Source organism: Eulemur rufifrons, chromosome 6 (assembly GCF_041146395.1).
Source record: "Eulemur rufifrons isolate Redbay chromosome 6, OSU_ERuf_1, whole genome shotgun sequence".
Taxonomy (NCBI): domain Eukaryota; kingdom Metazoa; phylum Chordata; class Mammalia; order Primates; family Lemuridae; genus Eulemur; species Eulemur rufifrons.
The window spans coordinates 37,251,758-37,258,858 of NC_090988.1; positions in this window are offsets into that span (position 1 = coordinate 37,251,758).

The window sequence follows — 7,101 nt, forward strand, 5'->3', positions numbered from 1 at the left end:
CCAAAGGAGCAAGTGCAGCTATTGCAGCCCTGTGTTGGGCTCCTGTGGTCTTGCCACTGCCGCCCGCTGCTGAAGGGACAGCTGACATTAACAAAATCAACTGCATGGAGTCGATGACTATGGGTGGGACAAAGTCGGTTCTAGAAGTCACAGTAAGCTCAAGGGGAAGAGTGACTGAGGCTTTGAACAGGAGCTTTGCTTGGCTGCAGCTTCGGGGCGGTGCTGGCGCATAACCAACGGCTCAGGGCAGGGACTGGCTGCCGGCTCGGGCCAGGGGGATGGCGCGTGGGCGGAGTCCCTGCGTCAGAGGGCAGGGCATCTCCAGACCGATGCGCAGCCAGCATGGGGACGCGCTCACTGTGCCTCTGTGCCCGTCTGCTCCGCCTGCCAACCCCATCTCATACCCCACGGGCACTGCCGTGGGAGCTGTTGGGGGAAGACCTGGGGCTTTCCGACAACCTGCTGCCTGAGCAGCAGAGGCGGGACACTGAGGGGTGGGGGTGCCATTTTGTGCTGTAGTGAGTGGCCCGGAGGTGAGGCCCCGTGGCTTGGAGCTTCAGGGAGAGGAGCTCAATGCACTCCTGAGGGACCAGCTTTGGATACAAGGAATAGAGAGAAAATTATCTTTCTCTTCCTCCCTCATTCCAACATTAATTGGATGGTCCCTCCCATAGCCCAGACGCGGACCAGTGTGAGAACAGCAGCTCGTCTCTGCTATGGGCCTCCGGCCTCCTGATGAGCTGGATGATGCCACCTCTGTGTAAGCAGGCAAATCAGTAATCTCGGGCTTTGGATCTGTCCCCTTCGGTCACTAGCACTTCATGTCCCAAGTCAGACCCTTGCTGTCTCCTTCTTGGGCTGGGGAACACTTGGCCTTTACCTACCTCACGGTCAGGGGATCAGGAAGAGCGCACAGTATGCATAGGGCTCTCTGAGCAACTTAAGCATCCCTAGGAATTCTTCACGGCGCTGGAAAGCACTATACTGTGTGAGTACTGGAAACTGATAAAATGCCCTGGGGTACTGGGGCTCCAGGTGAGATTGGGGACTGGACCACGGCTGTCCTTGGCTCTTATTCTCTCAGGTTGTTGGTCATCATGTTTACCTGAACGTTTCTCCTTCCTGACTTCCATTTGGCAAGCTCTCATAGCAGGCATGAATTTATTTTCCATTCTCTTTTCTCTCTCCAATAATCATAACTACAGACCCAAGGTACCATCCTGATTGTGATGTGTTCCCTGTCCTCTGCTGCAAATTCCCTCATGTAAAGGTGAAGAAGTGCTAGAACATTCTTTTCTCTTCTCTCTCCTGTCAGGTCCCCGATGTCCATATCTTTTCTATTTCTCATGTCACAGGTAAGGAGTTGCCAGGAGAAGTTGGTTAGAGGCTTTTCCCTAAGCAGTGAATCCAAAGCTACGGGAAGGGATCTTTTGAAATACTTAGGCAGGAACTGTCAGGGATCTAGAGAGTGGCTCTGAAGGCACCACTTGTTTCCACAGGCAAGAGAGAAATTGGGCTACACAACTGATTTGTAGCTCTCGAATCTGACCCATAGAAGATACTCACCCCCAGGCCACCTCCTGTACACACCAGTAAACTCATACACCGGTGCCCTATCCCGAGGAGGGAGCCAGGCCCCATGCCAGGACAGTTTCCAGTGCCATGAAGAAATGGTGAGGAATTCCTGAGGAAAAAAAGGAATCAAAGATAATCTGATGATTTTTTCTTCTCTTTCATACAGAAAGGCCACCAGTAAGTAAAAACCAGCTAGGGCAAGTGCGCCCTCTTTCACACTCCCTGCTTTTCAGAACTCTGCTCTTCAGCTTGTCAGAAGTCAGGGCTGGTAATCTTCATAATAAAAGGAGAGATGGAAGAGAATACCCAGTGAGAGGCCTCCATAGCACACTCAGACGTAAGTTAGATTGCCCCTCTGAAAATCTCATGTTATTCCCTCAGCTTTCCATTTCTTTGAAAAAAGGGTTTCCTTTGTGCTTTTAAAGCTCTCCCCTATCCTGAACATTCCTGTGGAAAGTTTTTGATGCCAGAGCCTGAGGATTTTGTTTATTTTTCAAAAAAGAAAACAAATCATAGATTTGCCAGTGTAAATGTTAAGCTGTAAGTTATGTTTCAAACTGTGAAAAAAAAAATTGTTTTAAGGAATGAATGAGGCCGGGTGTGGTGGCTCACGCCTGTAATCCCAGCACTCTGGGAGGCTGAGGCAGGAGGATCGCTTTAACCCAGAAGTTTGTGGTTGCTGTGAGCTATGATGATGCCACTGCACTCTACCCAGGGTGACAGAGTGAGACTCTTTCTCAAAAAAAAAAAAAGAATGAGTGAATGAAATAAAACCTGAAAATAACGCCCTGGTCCTTTGTGTGCGAGCCCACTCCTGCCAAGAGCTCAGGGGCCCTGGGTGGTTTCTAGTCAGCGCTGAGCACAGATAACACCCCCAGCCGTAGCCACGGGTCTGGCACATATTTCAGATGACAGTGTAGCTAAGCACATTGGTTCTGGTAGTAACATTCTTTAGCAGTTCAGAAAAACATCCCCTTATTAGTGCCACCGTTTTCCCCTATATGTCAGCCAGATGACCAATTTGAAATTTGTGCTTCCAGAGTATTAATTGTAATTTAATACTCCTTTCTGTTTCTAGAGAGAGCTAAAACAAGGATGTGTTAATTTTAGAAAAACCATGAGGTTTATATATATATATATATATAAAAATATATATATATTTTTAAAGGAGAGCTTTATTTCTCGTGAAGGGGTCTCAACCTGCAGTGACTATTCTGACAGGCTGGGAAACACTACTCCAGCCATGAGCCAGGAACACGTTTCAAGGGAATGACAAAAGGGAACAGGATTTTAGACTGAGTAGGTGGTGAAATACACACATTTAACAAGTTATAGCAGTCATGAATATTTATTAAGAGAAACCGCACATGTGTAATCGTGCTTTACACTCCCCATCCAGTCATGGCTGGGAACTCAGTTTTAAGGCTTTTTTCTGTGGTCTCCTTGGCCAAGAGGGGTCTGTTCAGTTAGCGAGAGGCTTAGGATTTTATTTTTAGTTCACAGATGCGACAATTTTACCAGCTAACCCAGCAGGGCCTAAGACACCCTATTGAACATAAAGTGGTTTGTCAACAGAATGTCCTTGCAGAGATTATGATCTAAGAACCCAAAAAGGTATATATTGTACTTTCTGATTTCATGGTGCTCTGGGTATCTAAAGCAAGCTGAAAGAAAGAACCCATGCCCTCTGAAGCCCACATAAGATGGCAAAAACCTGCAAGCACGTCACGCTTACTCTGATTTGAAGCAATACTCACAGAGGTGAGGAGCAATGGCAGTGAGAGATCAGGAGGTTATCGGGACATCTTGCCCAGGGCAGAAATGCGGAGATAAGGCCTGAGGGAGGATACCATGGGGAGGGGTGGGGGAGGTGTAACAGTGGGTAGAGAAGAGGGAGCAGAATAGAATGCTGGAGATGAAACCACGACCAAGGAGCCAAATATGATAGGGCGCAATTACAGGGATGTGACTCTGATGCAGTCTCCTTGGCAATACCAGAGGGGAAGGGATAAAGGGGAAAACGAACACCCTCTTGCCGGCATCAACTTTTACGCATCCAGCCTGGGTTCTCTGCCCGGTTTCCAGAGAGGCATCGGACACATCCGTAGTTCACCGAAAGCAGAGCACATCTCTGTGGTCCCTGTTAGCACATCCGTGCACGACTCAAGTCCTACTAACAAATGACGTGAGTTGCCAGCACTTGCGCCACTCTGCACATCTGAATTCACCTGTTCTATCAGCTTTTCCAGTCCTTGAGAAGAACATGGTAGCTGAGGTCATTACTTCCACTGCTTTTTAAAAATTAAGTGGGTGTTTTGGGTTTGGTTTAATTACAAAGCTGATAAATCCTTTAAAGTTCAAATGGTACTTAAGTCCATACATAAAGTAAAAGTTCTCTCTCCTTCTTCAACCCTACTTTCCAGAAGGAACAATAATTAAATTGGTGTGTATCCTTCTAGACTTGCTTATGCATATATGAACATATCTGTCAATATATATACCACAATATACCTATTTATCCTATTTTCTTTCTAGTCAAACGGGATTCTATTATGCATATTACCTATAACTTGCCTGTTTTTTCATTAATGTGTCTTGGGCATTATTTCCTAAACTTTATTCTTCTTGCCTGCACAATGCAATCCGTAGCATGCATACATTATAATTGTTCACTGAAAAAAACTACTTTTTGTTTCAAATGATATATACAAAAATAAAAATCTTGGGCAAACTTTCTATTACATCACACTAGTTCCTTCAACCAAGATGACTTCCTCTTGTTGACTAATACATTTAACTCTAACTCCTGTGCATCTCTTACTTTTTCAGGGAATTCAGAGTCAATGTTTTATAATATTGGTGGGTTTTATGTAAAGTTTATCGAAGACTGAGTATTGGGGGTGGAAGAGAGGATATTGCTAATGTAAAATAAATCTAAAATTTTAGCTTTAGATTTGGTCTTATAAAGTGCACACACAGGTAGGTTAAATTCCTTTGATGTAACAGACCAGTGATTGTTCCGGCAGTTCCATCCTAAAAATATGTTTCCCTCAGGCACTTCATGTTTTAAAAGGATTTTTTCCTACTAAACAAAGTGAACTCATTAAATGATTCAGTTTCATGTTTTCATTCATCAATGGTTTGTAAGTGCCAATTAGAATTCCTGATCAACATGAGATAATCGGGGGTTATCACTTTGATTTGATAGTGTTCTAGCAAAGAAATCTAATGACTTTTAGAGGGTAAATGAACGACTTCCATTAGGCTTTTTCAAATACTGAACACAGATCAGAGCACCCCATTTACCGTCTCTTTGGGTAGCAAGGGGCTAGATGAGGAGCACTTACAAAGTTAGGAGAGAAGATGTGAATTAGACTTGGGTGAGAGAGGTCATTCTGCCACTGGCCTCTCCTTGGCCTACTCACCAAATTATCAGGAAGTTTTTCAGATTGTATTTTACCTTTGTATCTCAAACTTCTGCCTCATCTGTCAAGTTTCAAGTCAAATACAGTCTATTCTACTACAACAAATGTTTCTATACAGCAAGAAGCTCATTCGTGATCAGTAAATAGGAAAATGAAGACAGCGTGACATGTAAGTTTTCCCGGTTCCTAAGCAAGGAGAGCCAGAGTATCGGGAGTAGAAAATCTCCTAGGCTGTTAGAGCCCTCACTTGTAGAGAAGTAAAAATGAGCTCCTGCACCTGGGGCTCCTCCAGTATAATCTATTTAGCCATCAACTTACAGAAAGACATTTAGATTGGTCGAAATTTTTCACTTTTGGCTGGGTGTGGTGGCTCACGTCTATAATCCTAGCACTCTGGGAGGCTGAGGCAGGAGGATCACTTGAGCTTAGGAGTTCAAGGTCAGTCTGAGCCAGAGCAAGACCCTATCTCTACAAAAAATAGAAAAATTAGCTAGGCGTGGTGGCGCTTGCCTGTAGACCCAGCTACTAGGGACAGGAGGATCACTTGAGCCCAGGAGTTGGAGGTTGCAGTGAGCTACAATGATGCCACTGTACTCTGGCCAAGGTGACAGAGCGAGACTGTCTCAAAAAAAAAATTTTTTTTCCCCACTTTTACAGACCTCCGTGATAATCCTTACACCATAATCTTTTGTTAATGTGTGATTTGTGAAGTATTACTACAGGATAAATTTCTAGACATGAAACTTGCAATTAGGAAACAGTAAATGTTAAAGCAAAGTCAAAGCTATGGTCACTGACTTCTGAGCAGTACTTGTATAGTGGTGCTATGTCAAAGAGATAGGGTTTCTCAGTTGTGAACTGCCTTATGTCAATACGGCTTAGGAAATAATTATCATCCTAAAATGAGATCCAAAGAGACCTTACTTTAGCCCCAAATATGTAAGGCATCTCCCAAAAACCGCAGTAAGGAAGTAAAGAACAAATTAAAGACAAAGGCAGAGAGCACGGCCAGTTAATTTAAAAATTAACTGGAAAAAACCCCAAATCTTTATACCCACAAAAGCAATCATTGTCTTTACCATATACAAAACATCTGTAAATATGAATATAAGATATTCTGAAATGCTTTCTCCTAATGATAAAGCAAGGTGGCGTTAAGCATTTTTAACAATGGCTTGTTAACCATTTTTTCCAGCTTCTAATTGGCTTGACTTGGAATCATACCCGCTTAATGCTTTATATTCATGCATATAGGACTTCAGAATTTAACATCTGTCACAAACCTTTTTGAAACCTTTGAACCACATTTGAGGTTAGTAGAGGAGGTGTCCTTATCCTCATTTATATACAAGGAAACAGGTTCAGAGGGTAACCTTGCCAAGTTCATACAGCAAGCTAATAGAGCCAACATTTAAACACAGCTCTTTTGCCAACCTCTTAACTCTTAATACTTGTTGAGGGACTAATTAGTTTTCATTGACCTGCCTCCCGAGTCCTACAGCACATCCTTCCTACTCAGGGTAATTCAGATTGAAACACTAAACTGCAAAATGTAAATAAACATGGGTACAACAGTTGCTGGTACAGCAACAAAACCTAGACCAGGTTTACTTTAGGTTCTACTATTCTTTAAGTGGGTAATGGCTAGCCACTGAAGAGTGGCTTAACTGAACGGGGAAAGGAAGACATATGAAGATCGTGAGTCTTCAGTTATCCTACTCAGACGGGGTTCAAAAGAACAGGCAGTAGTATCTATGCATGTGTTCCCATCCATTCCACTCCAAGTATGGTCCTGGCCCATGAACTGGTGCTGGTTCACGACAAGGTAAGCATGGAAACCAAAACAAAACATTCAGAAACCTTTGACAGCAATTTTATGTCTATTATAATCAAATAAAAGGTTATTTTGTATCTTTTAAAAATTTCATTATTCTAGGAGTTCATTTTTATCAGTTTACCAAAGTATCAACTGCAATGAATGGAAACAGAAAAACAAAAACTATCCTTGAGTGAAAGCTTAAGACTCACTCTACTAGTCTGAGCCTTTGAAATCACATAAAAGACGCCTCATGTGAATGTAATTGTACAGATTAGCCTATTA